Below are 17,350 nucleotides of genomic sequence, written 5' to 3'. Positions count from 1 at the left end.
GAAAGGAAACCTAAGGAGCAAACGAGATGATTAACACAACACAGGTGATCTAAATGAATGAAGATTAACTAATTACGAGAACAGGAAACAGGAATTAGACCAAATTGGGGCAAACAGAAACTAAACGGAAACACACACGTGAAACATCTTGCGTCTGGATGTTATGCCATGGTATGATGAACATAAATCTACACATATGATTATCAAAAAAGTGTATTGCTACTATTTATTTGATATTGCGTAAAATAAAATATATTACCATTCAAAAGGGAATCAATGCTTTTATTCAGCTATGATGTATTAAATTAAGCAAAAGTGACTGAAAATGCATTTATAATGTTACAAAAGATTTCTATGTTAAATAAATGCTGTTCATTTGAATTTATATTAAAATGGAAAAATGTATTTAATATTGTAATAATATTTCACAATTTAATTATTATTTTTTATTATTATTTTACTTTTTTCTTGTTAAAATAAATGCAGCTGTGGTGAAAAGCCTTTAAAATATCAACAAAAAATAAAATAAAAATCTTACCGCCCCCAAACTTGTATATGCAGGTCAGAGCATTTATTTCTGAGGTGTATGAGGTAGGACATCAACTAAAATAGGTGGCAAATCTAATTCCACAGGTGCTGGATATGAATCCAACTCGTTCAGACACAAATTAAGCCCCAGTTATGTTTCTTTGTAACTTGCATATGTAACGATGTTTCCAAATCATATTACACTTTCACTCTGATCTCTGAAAGATGCTTCATCATTCATTGGGGACACTAAGCTAACAGTTACAGCGGGAGTTAGTTGTCTTATTATCTCTTGGGATTTTTCAGCTCTGCGCATAAGCATACCTGCGCACCAAGTCCATCTGTTGCTGTGTCCCACTGGACCCGACACAGGGCAGTGCTTCAGTGCTATGATTTCAAAATGGATGGTGAATTTGTAGGATTAAAATGTTGCCGCTTTTGATGCATGGTGCTATGCAAAGTGGGTTATACCCCTTGGAAGGAGAATGCCATCATAATTTTCCTTGTAGTAGTTTAGGGACAGACTGGTAATGTTGGGAATTTTACATTTGCATTTGTGCATTTGGTAGACACTTTTTTTTCCCAAAGCAGCTTACATTGCATTCAGGCTATGCATTTTAATAGTTACTTCATTCCCTGGGAATCAAACCAATGACCTTGATGTTGCTAGTTCCATACTGTACAGTTTGAGCTAAAGGAATATGTGTTATATGAAATGCTGATTAATTGTAATTAAATGAAAATACTACAAATTCCTTTACAATAAAACATATACAGTACGTCAAATAAAGTGCTGCACAACAGAAGTTTACTGTTTAAATTAAAACCATTTTGGAAATTTAATATGTTTTTACTGCAGCCCTATTTTGACTGATTATTAAAACATTTGCCAAGTTCCAAAACATATAGTAAATCCTGCATTTACCACATTGCATATTATTTTGTGCTTAAGGATTGTGAGACCTAAATCAGAGTAGTTACTGACTGGTTATTCATACGACAGTGTGTAGTTAAAAAATACACATTGTGAGTTTTGTCAGTAGAAACGAATGCAATATGTTATAACCACTTTTTTTTCTGGTCTGTTGTTTTGCGTTAATTATCGAAATGATCCCAGCCACAGAACTGATTGTAACTGTTAATGGTACAAAAATGATTAAGAGTAAATGGAACCAGTACTTATTTGAAGTAACTTGTAATATACAATATGCATCATGAATATGTTAATCATTCAGTACCATGCTGCATATCAAAGTTCCATGACAATGGAAATGTGATAGCATCACTCAACCATAGTATTTCCACAATAACTTTTTGTGAGAGATCATAATTAAAAAGAAAGTCCCAATACACATTGATTTCCTTTTCTCTCTGGCTTCGAAATTCAGCAACTCCCCTGCGGGCTTCTTTCCTGCTCACCACAAGCAAAGTCAGACAGACACTGTAAAGCCACTGTAGCCAGCCTGAATAGCTGATTACACATTTTCAAGACAGCAGTGATGATGATTACTGTACATGCGCTCCTTAGGAGACCGGTCCCACATGCACATGTGGCAGAGAGCATGTTTCTCCCCTGCCACTTCCTAGAAGCTCCTTCCAGGTGGGGTTTGACAGGACCCCTCTGGTTCAGTGGCTGGGGCGTATACCGAGATGACACCAATGTCTCTCCCTCTCCCTGTTCCCTGCAGGCTCGGGACAGAATCTTCATTGTGTGCCTGGTGGGATTTGACACGCACCTCTTTGAGACCCCTGGTCCCCCAGAGACAGCGGCACAGCAGATAATACATACATCTCAATTTGCTCTTTGCTAATAACACAGGCGTCCTTTTAACTCCTGAGAGATGTGTTGATAACCGCCAGGGTTCAGCTAAGTGTGGCCAGACGGGGAGCAGTTAAGAGCAGGGTAGGAGTACAGATGGGCTGGACTTGTTCATACAGCTTTTATCTCCATAGAAGAGTCGAGAGAGAGTCTTGGCCTAGTTACTGTGTGGATGATGTCTTGAATAATTAGGTAATTTAGTTGTATTAACAACCAGTTGTTATATGCTGCACTGTGCTGTCTGAAAGCGGTTACTGTAACTAGTGCGCTTGTCGATATGTCACAGGCCTTCTTCCTGTGGAGTGAAATAACCCAACTCTTAGATCAATTAAATGGGTCATATTATACGTTAATATCTTTTTTTCCCCCTTATAATTAAATTAAATAGGCTTTTATGCTACCATGCTTTTAAGACTTCTATGTAAACTTAGCATGTTAAATCAGTTACAGTCCCTATTCTTGAGCCATTTCTGTAAGCCATTTCTTGTGCGGTCTCATCCTTCAATAACATCGTCTACCAAATAGATTCACAGCAATCAGAGCTTGAAACATTTCTCACAAATTATCTCATCACAGATACTCCCATTAGGTCCCATATTTATTAAAATGTCTCCTTTAGGTGTAGATCTTAGAGGAAAAACAAATATTTGGTGGTATTATTATTATTATTATTATCTAAAATGATACTGTTACAGACAGAGATATACAAATTGAATGCTCACATATTCATGATCTCGAATTGAGACTAAAAGGCCTGTTCACACCAAGGATGATAACAATAAAGATATTGTTTCAAAAATGTATAAGTACACAATGAACAAGAGAACCAATGGCATGAATACATGAGGACAAGGGAAGCATGACACAAACAGGGAGCAAGACTAAACTACAAAATAAAAAGACATGAAAACATGAACATGAAACAAAACCCAAACATAAAACCCCACATTACATATCCCCCCCCCTAAGGGCAGCTCCAGATGCCCAAACAAAATCCAGAAAAGTCCAGGAGGGTGGTGGAGTGGAGGCGGAACTGGTTGGCAGACGTGACGTGAGCAGGCCCTGGGGTAGCAGACATGATGTTATCAGACTCTGGCTTGGCAGACATGACGTGATCAGGCTTTGAATTTGTAGACATGACATCAGTAAACTTTGACTTAACTGGCATGATTCCAATGGCATGAATACATGAGGGCAAGGGAAGCATGACACAAAGAGGGAGCATGACTAAACTACAAAATAAAAGACATGAAAACATGAGCATGAAACAAAACCCAAACACAAAACCCCACATTACATTTATAGAATTAACTTTATAGAATTAGAGAGAAAAACAGAGAACTGCTACGCGTTTTAATGTTTTCTGAGGTTTGCTGAGAAATTGCTACAGTTCGTCCAAAATTCAAAAGAGTAAAAGTACAGAATTTAAGTTACAGACTATTTCATGAACTACTGTTTGACACTGATTACTGCTTAATTATTATTATTATTTTTATGTTGGACCTGTGGCACAGAAGCATGTCCGAAAGTCATATCCGGCCCAAATATTCCGCTGTTTATTTTTGCACATATTAGCAACGCAGAGTGGGCATTTTTCCTGCGACCTAAAATGTTTGCCTTTTCTTCCCTTTTTTCTGAAGCAGTGAAGAGTCAGGAGGTCACTCTGTGAGGTAGCACATTCATCGTTGCTCAGAGGACTGGCATTTTCCCATGTAAATGCTCACGAGTTGAAAAGGTCACAACACTGCCTCTGAGATGTGTATTCACAAAGGAATGGCAACATGGATGCATGTACACCAGTAATTTCCTGCACATGTACTGGGACACTGACAAGAGCAACACATGCTTATACGGTAGTTTCCTACACATGGCATCTTGTAGTCATTTTGTAGAGTATAATGACCTCTCAAAGGCATTGAAGAGCCTGTTAGCAGTTTCGCTGTTCAGTCTCTCAAGAACAGAATAAAGCGTGTTGAGGGGACCTTATGGAGTGGACCATTGTATATACAAAAACTAAACCTTGATACACAATAATGCACTAGTAAACATTTTTCGATGAAATTAGTGGCACATCCATCCTAAGAAATGCTCTTCTGACAAACAATGTCTTGGGATTTGAGTGTTCAGTTCAGTGGGAACTTCAGTGGGAACATGTGCTGATATGAGTTATGATTACATCCAGACTATCATTGGCCTTTACCCAGTTGAGATTAGAAATGTCAAGTGGATTCATGCGAAGACCTTATCATCAGAGTGAAAAAATCATCGCATAGCCTTAAGACAGTCTTGCCGAACATGGTGAATCACTCATTTATTTTCAGGACAGCCAAATTATCCAATTATAACCACATTCAAAGATTAGCCTGATATATTCCCTCACACACGCCATGTTACTTAGTCACTTCAGTCTGTCAGAGAGTATTTCAATTGCTGACATGACAGTGAAATGAATGCACCAGTAGGGCACGTTTTTCTGCATCCTCACATTACACAAAGGACCCCAGCTGTCCGTCATCATTTTATCGTCAAAAATGTGGTCCATTTATCGCAAAGGTTAGCCAAGAGTTTATACTTCTGTTATCTGAATGCAACTAATTGAGACTGTGTGTGTGTGTGTGTTCACGCATAGGATGTGTGGGTTTGCGTTACGCCAGAATGAGATTCGTCTTGTAAGTGCAGGTGTTCTTAACCTCATAATACTCTACCGTGATGATCCAAACGCATATCAAGTACGGGGATTTTACAAGCACATCAACAATTTTTTAGTGAACAGGCCTTTGAATTTTTACCTTTGCTGCCCCCTCGACTGTAGTAATTTGTGCTGTTCCGAAGCAGCTAATAGCGTTAATTTGCGAAAACCTGTTACAAACATGTCAATGGATTGAGCTGAGATGTTTTGAGCTGCTTATGAGGCTTATATTCTCATAGGAATGTTTTTCAGAGATGACAGCCTATTCATCCACCCACGTCCCTGATCTCATACCACCCACCTCAGAATCTGAGTCACCTAGCCGCACACAGTCTCCCTTTGACATGCTACAGCTCTGCAGCGTGAGAGCTACAAGTTTTAATGTCTATGTCTAGGTGGCGCAGATCTCGCAGAGGCTTCTTGCAATTGCCGTAGCCAAAATTCCCAAATGGGCCGCCATTGCTATTCATCTATGGACATGCTACAGCTCTGCAGCGTGAGAGCTACAAGTTTTAATGTCTATGTCTAGGTGGCGCAGATCTTGCAGAGGCTTCTTGCAATTGCCGTAGCCAAAATTCCCAAATGGGCCGCCATTGCTATTCATCTATTAGGAGTTTTTTTTGTTTTGAGTTTTTTGCTTTCAGGAATTTTGGCTCTTGTCCCTGTTTCTGATGAGCTAAATGCTATTAGCAAACTAAAGTGGCTGAGATGGATGAGCGGACAGAGAATTTACCTGGTAAGAGACAAGGAGCAGCTTTAGAAAGACATCTGCTTCTTATTTGGCCATTTAAAAGATGAACGTTTTTCATTTTTCTAACATTCCATGGTCCATAAAATCATCACTTAGTGGAACAGATGATTTTGAGAGTAAGAGTAGAGATGATTGATTGATTTTTTAATGTTATTAGTTCCTTTTTTAATCTTCCCTTTTGGGTCTCATTCACTTGCTTTTGCCCTCTTTATATTGTCTATAAGTGTGTGCAGTTTATTATTATAAATAAAATAAATGCTGTTCTTTTGAACTTACTATTCATCAAAAAATCTTGAAAAAATATGTATCAGTTTCCACAAAAAATGCGAATGAAAACAACTGTTCAGCATTGATGATAATAATAATAATAATAATAATAATAATAATAATAATAATAAAACATGTTTCTTGAGCACCAAATCAGCATATTAAAATTATTTCTGAAGGATCATGTGAAAATGAAGACTAGAGTAATGGCTGCTGAAAATTCAGCTTTACCATCCTAGGATTAAAATACGTTTTTAAAATATAGTAAAAGAGAAAACAATTATTTTAGTTGTTTTACTGTATTTTTGATCAAATTGATGGTGAGCATGAGACTTTTTTTCGAAACATGAAAAAAATCTTACTGACCCCAAACTTTTGAACAGTAGTGTAATTAAAAACATATTATCTTACCAAATATTTAATGTGTGCTTTGACATGCTAATTGGAAACTTTATTGCATGTCAAGAATATTTGTGTGTTGTCCAGAATTGTAGAGTGTTTCTAATTTCTTAATGAGTTCATTGACAAGTAGAATGCTGCCTATGTAGGCAATGAGGCAGCTCACTAGGTTTTGGAACAAAGCTAGTATCTGAATCATGTGAAGGACTGTTGCTAAGCAAATTAAGAATGATCTGAAATAGGTGTGGTCAAGAAGAAGTGTTTACTTTAATATTAAAAACGAATTGATTATTTGAGGACTGTGTTAAGATAATAAAACATGTTTCTTTAGCACCAAATCAGCATATTAAAATTATTTCTGAAGGATCATGTGAAAATGAAGACTGGAATAATGGCTGCTGAAAATTCAGCTTTACCATCACAGGAATAAATTATATTTTAAAATATATAAAAATAGAAAATAGCTGTTTTAAAATGTAACATTTCATAAAATGACCGTTTTTAGTGTATTTGTAAACAAATACATGCAGTCTTGGAAAGTATAAGAAACTTCTTACCACCCCCACACTTTCGAATGCTAGTGTATGTTAAATTCCAGGGTACATTCTTTGTAAGTCTGTTCCACTTTATATCCATTTCCATGTAATAAACATAGCTTTTGGACCTATTTTTGTTAGTGGAGGAAAAAACTGACAAACTAACTAACTGACCAAATTAGTAAATTACTTGCTATTACTTTTATAGAACACTTGTTAAGCAGTTTTCCTCCCTGTTAAAATCTATAGGTTCAAGTATTGAAGCTTGTTGTTTCTTCCAGTAGCGGTATTTGAGAAAGGCAAATGCACTCTTGCAGATGCCTGAAGTTGCAGATGTCTAACAAGTGTTCTTACTCAAAACTGCATTCAAAAGCACATGCTCACTTTGTCCTCCCAGCTAGTCATCATACACTGTCAGATAATGAGCTCCCACCGCAGCTCCGCTTGCCCTTCGTCATACAACTACAACCACAAAATGACTTCCTGCTAGCACTTGATCTTTACCACCCAGGGTTCAGCACCTTGGAGTCTCTCTCAGTATCTGTGATACTCACTTAATTGCCTTTCTCTGACTTTTGCTCTCTGAGCTGTTCCCCGCTCTGAACCCCTCTCTCCCCACCACTCATTACCAATACCTTGCTCACAGTGAGGGGTCTCTTCACCTCTCCCAGGCGTGACTAACTCACAGCGGGTTGCATGAGGGCAGCTCTGTACCTTGGCAATCTTAACCAGGAGCGTTCGGCCGAGAGCAGCGCTCCTCCGTGTCCTTTGATCAGTCGGGTCGTCTGCAGGAGTCGCAGTTCTGAATGACCTGAGCGCACTCGTAGGGCTGATGCGGTTTTATTTTGTGCCAGAGTCAGGAAAGTGATTATGCATTTAGTTCAGGTACCATCTGTGATTTGGACAGGGAAAAAGCTATCTGAGTGGGACTATTTTTATGGCCTCATCTGGTGGTTAGTTGACCTGTTTTAAAGGTATAGTTCGCCCAGAAAAGTTCTCATCATTTACTCACTCTCATGTCATTCTAAACCTGTTTGACTTTTTTTCTTCTGTGAAACACCAAACAGGAAATGTTGCAGAATGTACTGGCTCTGTGATGTTTCCATATAATAAAAGTGAAGGGAAACTGTCAAGGTAAAAAATGACAAAAAGTAGCATAAAAGTTTAATAGAAGTGCTACATATGCCTAATACGCTGTATTCCAAATTGTTTGAACTCATAGCTTATAAGATATTAATTGAAAATTATTTCCTCTGCTCACCATTAAAATATACTGCTTTAATTCTACATATTAATCTAGAGAGCTTTAGTGTTTTTTTTTAAACCGTAAAACATTCAATTATGATTCAAATTTGATAATATTATATATGTTATTTATAGTAATAATATTGTATCATTATTTTTCTTATACTTATTCAAAGCTTGGGGCCAGCCTGGTAAATCTCTTGTACTTATTTATTTGATCAAAAATGTAGCAAAACAGTACAATTATTAAGTACTATCACAATTTAAAATATCAGTTTTCTATTTTAATATGATATTAACACATGATTACTCAGAAATCATTTAATATGCTTATTTGGAGCTCAAGAAACATTTCTTATTATCAAGTTTTAAAAGCATTGTGCTGCTTAATATATATTTCTGTGAAAATGTGGTACATTTGTTTTAATATTATCTGATAATTAGAGTTAAAAAAACATAATTTATTGGAAATTAAAATGTTTGTCTTTCATGTCACTTTTGATTAATTAAATGTGTCCTTACTAATTAAAAACATGAATTCCTCAAAATTAAAGAAGGAAAAGAAAAAAGTATAAATCAAATATTATTGACCCGAAACTTTTTAATGGTAATGTATTAACTAAATAGCGTGTCAGTTTATTTTTTGACATCTTGTTTTGTGTTCTAGAGAACAGTGAAAGTCATTCAGGTTTAGAATGACATTCAAGACTCTCATGCATATGGTATTGGCATCTTTTTTTTGTCTTGAATGCCAGTTTTATATGTGCATATGGTGGCAGGTAAGCTTATATGTGTGTTTCTCGTGGTATAAGAGAACAGGCAGTCAGCAGAGGAAAAACGATGACTATGCTTAAATTAATGAGATTAATGTTCCAGCAACTTCCTCTCTACACTTTTGGCCTTAGATCTGCTCCTCTGAGGCTAGTGAGCTCATACAGCGCTCAACCCTTCTCCTTAAGCCCGTAACCCAGTCCTCAGGATTACACCCCCTTAGAGAACAGAGTGGGAGAGAGAGAGAGAAGAGAGGGGTCTAACGAGTGGGTTTTGCTAGTCCAGTGCTGTTTGTTTTATCAGTGCTACTGTGGCGCTGTGGGAGCGGAGCTGAATGACAGCCGGTGGCCACAGCTTTTCCTTCTGAGGGCTCGGGTGATGAATGTGCGGAGCCAATCTAGGACACTGAAACGGAAGTGCCATAAATTTTCCCGTGCTATCAGAAATCGAGTGGGAAGACGTCACATGTTTGTGTGTGAATGTATTGTATATGTTTGTGCATTTAAGGATGTTTTGCAGAAAATATCTGCATCCTTTGGGTACTTGCATGCTGTTCATTTTTCTTTTTTTTCCATTTCTGTACCCACTTTGTACCCAATATTTCAATGCCTGATCCCAAGTGCTTAAGAATGACTGTCCCCCCGTGTGTGTTTGTGTGTGTATGCCGCCCGTCTAGGGAAGGGTTACAGGATTACAGCTGTCTTTTGCCTGTGGGAAGTGGCGTCGCGTTCCTTCCCATTTGTTGTTCCCACGGACATGAGTTTTTGCAGCGGGGCATTCTGGGAGGCCACACCAGGGACTTTCTGTATATCACTGCTGTGGCAGATTGTGACAAATTGCCAGCCATATATCAACAGGTTGCGCAGGATTTGAGAGATGCCAGGAGCACAGAGCATAGAGGCTAATTGGCAGGAAAAATGCCTTTTCAAAATCCAGCCAAGACTTGACGTTCTGGGCTGGTCAAAGCGACAAACTAATTCACAGTAATTCTCTCACTTGCTTGCATTTATCAGAGTTTTATGCAGGGACACCACAACAGTAATCATGTTGGCCATGCTTATTTCTTGGCTCTTAAAGTGTTGTACAACTTTAAGATGAGTATATAATGACCTACTGATGACCTTTGCTGTTTATAACAACAAAACGGGCTGCATTTTCTTATTTATAGGTAAGTGACCGTTTGGTTATACAGGCGTATAATACTAGAAATTTGAATATAACAAATGTGACCCTGGACCACAAAACCAGTCATAAGAGTCAATTTTTCGAAATTGAGATTTATACATCATCTGAAAGCTGAATAAATAAGCTTTCCATAGATGTATGGTTTGTTAGGATAGGACAATACCGACATACAACTATTTGAAAATCTGGAATATGAGGGTGCAAAAAAATAAAAATATTGAGAAAATCACCTTTAAAGTTGTCCAAATGAAGTTCTTAGCAATGCATATTACTAATCAAAAATTAAGTTTTAATATATTTACAGCAGGAAATGTACAAAATATCTTCATGGAACATGATCTTTACTTAATATCCTAATGATTTTTTGGCATAAAAGAAAAATCAATAATTTTGACCCATACAATGTATTTTTGGCTATTGCTACAAATACACCACAGTGACTTAAGACTGGTTGTCACAGTGCGTGCGGGGAGATGAAGCGAGGACTCAATTGCAGGAGAAATGGTTATTTATTTTAGTCATAAAAATGAAACAAAAACAAACTCAAACCACCCCGAGGGGGAAAAACAGACAGGCAAGCGGCACCACATGCAGACACGAAACACACACAATGAGAAATGACGGATCAGCACAGGATGACACCAGGAGAATAAATAGGAACCAAACGAGGAGGCTAACGAGGGAGACACAGGTGGAGCAACTTAAACAATAACGAGGTAACAAGATGGGAGGGGCAAGACAATAGACAGGAGAGAGCACATGGCAACAGACAACACAAGCCATGTGCTCACCGAACACAGTCATCTGGTGGCCCTCCTGGGCACACCCGCTGAAGACTGTGACACTGGTTTTGTGGTCCAGGGTCACAAATGTTTAAGGGAAAATTCAATAATAAATTGTATTTGTTTTTTATTTAAATCTGAAAATGCATGAAAGGCACATTTAGTTTACTGATTCTTGAGACATGGGGCAAACAATTGATAAAATATAAAATAATAAGTAAATTAATATATAAAATTGTGTATGATATGATATTTTGGTGGTGTTGACAAATAGTAAGGGCACAACTGAAACCTTGTAAAAGTTTTTTGTTTGGTTGTTTTTTTTAATGAACATCTGTGATGACAAAGTAATAATTGAATCTAACAAGAAATATGTATTTTATGGTCTTAATGGTGGTGGGGTAGTGAGTGATAATGTAAAATAATTATTTTCAGTCAAACAAAATGGTGTTAAATTTGTGTTAGGATCTTTCTAGTGATCATCTTAGATTAATTTCATGGAAATTAAAATGTTGTTTTAAAAACTAATGGCAGGAATATGTGGCACATGTTTTGTCCCCTGTCTCACGAATCAGTGAATCACAATTTTATTTGTGTGTAATCAAGTATTAACATTCTTTTCCTGGTCAGTATTGCTGAATTTAATTTAAAAAAAGGAAATAGAAAAAACAACAACAAAGAAAAGGGAGAAACTACTAATAAAGTTTTTTTATGTGAGTGTGTCTGAGTGTCTTGACTTTTTCTAAATTATTTTTTGTCAGGAGTCCCAAAGGACATAAGTTTGGTAAACAGAAATGGCATTCTCTTATTAACCTTTTGGCCACAATTTTCCTGAACGTCCATTAGCTGGAGAGACTGGCCAAGCACTGGAAATCCCCTGAAAAAAGCCTAATGGCTATCTATATTAAGCCAATAGCTTTAGTCTAAAGTGTTTCCCCTGGGTCCTCCAACCTGACATGAAAAACCATTACAGTCTCATTCAGAGAGATATTTCTGTTTGCATTATCCATTATTAGATTTATTCATTTTTTTGATGATAACACATTAATTTGAGATTTTACTCAATTGAATCCGTTCAATACAATATGAAAGGTGTCAAGAGTCATTGATACACGAGGACGTTCCGTAAACCCAGCCCTCAGCGTGTGGATGATTGGAAAAGTGACATGTATCTGTATCCTGATCTTAACTATTATTCCAAGAATCATAGCCCAAAGGCCCCTTCAAAAAGCCATAGAAGGTCAAGTGCAACAACAATATCCCTCACTTTCTCTGTCCTGGGAGCCCAGGTGGCTTGAATTACACAGCCGTCTGATCCGCACAGCTAACATTCTTAGCATTGTATTCAATTACAGACATTAGTGATAGAAAATAAATTAAATGTCTCAAAGGCACCATTCACATCTGGTCCTCAGGTCTTGATTTGCAACAGAGAAACACTAATTGCTGTGACGCACAGATATAATGCACAATTACGCGTGTGGTCAGAAACCCAGAGTGATATTGTTCCATGTTGCTCATATAATTATGTATATCACGCATTCTCTGTTTGCTAAGTCACAGAGTTGAATTCATGAGGTTCATATGGCAAAATTAACTAAAGTGTAAATTACTAAATTGAGACAAAGTGGATCATGACTTTCATTTGTAAAATTGAATGTAAGTTTCATTTTAAACTAAGAATACAGAAGGGCAGAATGATCCACTGCATGTGGATATTAGGACACAAAAATTATGCAAAACTTAAATGAACTGATTCTTTGGCTACTAATGAATTCTATCAGTTCTGTGGCAATTCCTAAATGATTTCTGAAGGATCATGTAAAACTGGAGTAATAGCTGCTGAAAATGTAAGTATAAATTCAAGAATAAATAGCATTTTAAAGTATCGAACACTTGTAATGTTGTAATATTTCACAATAGTACTGTTTTTACTGTATTTTTTAACATATAATGCATCCTTGGTGAGCATGAGGACATAAAAAATGTTATCCCAAATTTTTAAACAGTAGTGTAAATACCAACATGGGACTTAATGGCATGTCCTAACCAGATGAAATGATGCAATAAACTGCAAAAGCGATAAAAGCTCTTCAATTTAAATTTGAGCTTTTATTCTAATGAGCCAGTTGATTTCTATTTCAGCAGCATTGCGCTATGGGATCAGTAGCTCCACACACCGTAAAATCCCATTGGTCCAAAACTGTGCTCTGTATAACTGTACATTAAACAGTATGGAAAAACAAATTGCTTGTAGCCGGATACCGTTGACTGGTTAGGATGTAGTGTATATAGGATGTGGCTGTATGTGTAAGCTGTGTCCATTCACGGTGCTCAAATGCACTGCCAGGCAGTACAGCAATTCTAAATGTCACTAACTAATAGCCTTCATTCACTTTTCACAGCTTGAAAACGAATACAGAAAAGCCATCAAAGCGCAGTCTGGGCTGAGGTGTCAGTAAAATTTGTTGATGTATTTACACACATGTAACTAACTTTTATGAGAATTATAGGATGTCGAAACATTGTGGTAGACCTCCTAATCTTTACTGAAATGAAGTCTTACTTGATGTGTTTCAGGATGAGGCCTGCGTCCTTTGAAGACAGCAGCATGGAAACGTGCCCAGGTGAATTGGCAGTCCCACTGAGAAGTGAAAATAGATGTCCATTCACACAGAGATGGCTTTTCAGGTCCCGGCCAATTCTGCCAGGCTGCCAACAGGGTGGCGTGATTGAGAGGGAAATGAATTGTGGGTACAGAGGGCTCCTCTTGACGTTCAAGACAACACCACTGTTAAGGAAGGTAACCTGCCTCTGGGCATGTGTCTTAACCAGACAAACATAAGCTATAGGCCCGTAAATGACCATTCTGTGGGAGTTCTCTTTGAAACATTACCCAGGGCTCTTTGATTTACGCTTGGCTGTTGAAATTAAGGCCGCTCGATAGTTTCAGAGCAAAGCGGCTGCGAAGGACTGATGGAATCTGTTCTGACAAGAACAACATTTACAGGATTTTTGAAACCCTATAAAAGCAAATATACTGATGTAAATGTTGGCGCTTTACATAAAATACCATACAAAGGAATATTACAATAAGGTGCAAAGCGCAGCTTGTTGATGCAAGGATTTTGGGGATTTTGAAAGAAAACATTGGTCCCGATGCCTTCCATCTGCACATATTTTTTTTTTCAAATCGTGTCTAAAAAGAGAAGACGGAAAACATATAATGGTTTAATGCTGCAAGAGAGCTCTTTCTCCTGTCCCATTTCAGGTGCGAGGCAAAGTACTAAACCAAAGCTTTTTGCTTGTCCCTCAATTTAGTGCTTTTAACAGTGACCCTCTGAAAACAGAGCATTATTGAGATAATGCTTTACTTTACCCCTTATATTCCCCTCGTTTTTCGAGTACTTGCGAGGCACGTCCCTAAGCATCTCTTTCTGTCCTGCTCCAGATGGGACATCAAACTCTTGGCCAAATAGGATCTGGCCACTTACATTATATGTATTTCTAAAAGATGGATGCTAAAAAGAGCACACAATGGTTGCTAAATTGGGGGAATTATGTTATGAGAAACTATTCACACAATACTCCGTTTGGATGTAGAAAAGTCCCAATACAGTATCTCTTGGTTTTATCATGTTGCATTCGCACGATTCAGATTCCCAGTTGAGGCAGATGAAATATTCATTTGCATAATACAAATATCAGCATGAGCTTTTGGCTGTGGGGCTTTCTCTCCATTTCAAACAAGTTTTAACAAGTTGTGATTATGTTTAAATGCTTTTGGTTCTTTGTCTCACATGCAAGGCTCACCAGAGGCACCCTTAGACTTTCATTATCAGGTTAGTCACCTCTTAATGCACATGCACCACATTTAAAGATAATAATACCTGACATCTGGTCTTTATGATTGCCATGCTTTCACCTACCCGAGCCTGTGCAGAAATGGCATGGGAAGGTGACATTTTCACACCTTACTGATTGCATCTTTCCAATATTCAGATGATGATGATGGCAATTTAGAAATCAAACTCACATCCTCTCATTCTGTCAATAACCTATTAATGTTATTAAAATTCAGAATTTAAAGGTATAGTTTACCCACACTTTATTTCTTCTGCAGAACCCTTTCCCCCCTTTTTTTATACTAAACTGGTATACTTAAAGTCTGCTAAATTGGAACAAGTAATTTTGTACTTGATGCTCTTTAACTGTGCGGAAGTAGTGCTGAAGTCCAACTAAAGATATACTGAAGTATATTTGATTGTGCTGAAGTGTAACTATTGCAAGTATATTTCAGGTACACTTTAAATATCTTGCATTTAGAGACTGATATTATTCAAAGATCATACAATCCTCATCAACAGTGACATTAAAACACATTTTAGGCTTAATATTAAGAAATGGGCATTGTGCACAAGTAGTACTCTGAATAAAGTTTAATTATAATTTTTATATCAGTAAGTTTCGAACGATGTCAGTAAACATGTTAATAGATTTGAACTATATTTATTATTAAATAAATGTATTTTAAATATGTGACTTTTTTTGATACATTTGTTTTTAAATTACATGTAATTAAACCTTTATTTAGAAAAATAAAGGTAACATTTCCAATATTTTGATTTCAGTAGAAGTACCAGAAGAAGAAGAAGGGGAAAAAAACACAGGAAAAGAAATACCACCTCATTTTATTGTGTCATTAATTAACTGTACTCATTAAAGCTTAAATTTCACGTTCCCAAATAGCAGTCTGTGGAAAAGTACAGAAGACATTAAAAATGAAAAGAGCTGACTTTAACTAATGAACAAAAGTTAAGTTTAGTAGCAGCTTGAAGTTCCACTCTGAAATCCACACCAAAGTAGCAGAGTGTAAATGAACAGCATACCCCTGGGATACAAAACCTTCTGATCAGCAGTGTGTCACCGCTGGGGCTATGTCAAGATGTTGTGACTCTCAGAGAATTCAGCCTTCGCTTAGTGTAAATGGCATTTGCTCCCTATGCTAACACTGTAAGTGTGTGAGTTTGTGTGTGTGTATGTGCCCTCTGGTGCTTTGACACCATTACCACATATCAATTAAACGTGTTACTCGTGCATTCAAGGTGCAGACGGATCAGAGCCTGGTGTGTTCTCTCTCATAAAGGGCGTTCGGAAGAAGCTTGCAAAGTTTTGCCTCTATCTGAACGAGATTATTCCCCAATGAGAAGAAAAAGTACATTTTTTTTTTTTATGGAAATCAATTTTGAAATTATGTCAGGACCACTGAGGCCTGCTTGTGCTGACTGAACTGATAAACCAGGATGAAGAGAAAACAGCTATTTTCTCAAACATATTCAAGACAGATTAAGGTGATTTTCTTTTCTAGAAATATAAATTGACAAGAATAATGGCAAGAATACCACTTTCAAATAGGGCCTTCGTCAGTGGGGGGAACATGTATATAAAGGAGAAACGTGAACCACGATTAATTGTGTAGAACTGTAGCATATACACTAGCGTGCAAAAAAATGGGGGTGTTTTTTATTTTGTTTTTGAAAGAAGTCTTATCGAAGTTGCATTTATTTAATCAAAAATACAGTAAAAACAGTCATATTTTTTAAAATATTACTACAATTTATTTTAATGTAATAGTTTAAATAGTTTTCTATTTGAATATATTTTAAAACATATTTTTCCCTGTGATTTTCAGTCTTCAGTGTCACATGATCCTTCAGAAATTATTCTAAAATGCTGACTGTGTACTTAAGAAACACAAACAATGTTACCAATGTTTCTTTTAGTAGAAAAATAACAGCATTTATTTCAGATTAAAATCTTTTGTAATATTATAAATGTAAAACTTTGATCAATACAGTGCATCCATGCCGAAAACAAAGTATACATTTCTTTTCAGAGTATATATATACTGTATATATATACCTTTTGCCTCAAATGTTTCCTTTAAAATTATTTAGAAAAAAATGGCCATAAAAATTGTCCACATATAGTAGGTATATAAAGCATACAGCAGATTTTAGTATATTTGTAAATCTGAGCACAGTTTGAGACACTGTTGAAAAGACACATGTGAGACTAATGAGGGATTTAGGAAGCAAAAGACTTAAAGGGGTCCTATTATGCTCTTTTACAAAGTCTTGATTTTGTTTTGGGGGTGTACTAGAACATGCTCTCATGCTTGGTGGTTCGAAAAACGCATTATTTTTCACATAATTTACATTATTAAAATACCTTTCTCCCCAGGCTGGCACAAACGGCTCGATTAGTTCCGGCTTTGATAAAGGTCCGCCTTCTGAACAACAAAATGCGTTGTGATTGGTTAGCTGTCCCAGTGCGTTGTGATTGGCGAACAGCTTAGACAGTGTTTCAGTGCTGCCA

The sequence above is a fragment of the Sinocyclocheilus anshuiensis genome, unplaced genomic scaffold (genome assembly GCF_001515605.1).
Source record: "Sinocyclocheilus anshuiensis isolate Anshui unplaced genomic scaffold, SAMN03320099.WGS_v1.1 scaffold1895, whole genome shotgun sequence".
Classification (NCBI taxonomy): Eukaryota; Metazoa; Chordata; class Actinopteri; order Cypriniformes; family Cyprinidae; genus Sinocyclocheilus; species Sinocyclocheilus anshuiensis.
Note: the sequence above shows the minus strand (reverse complement) of the source record.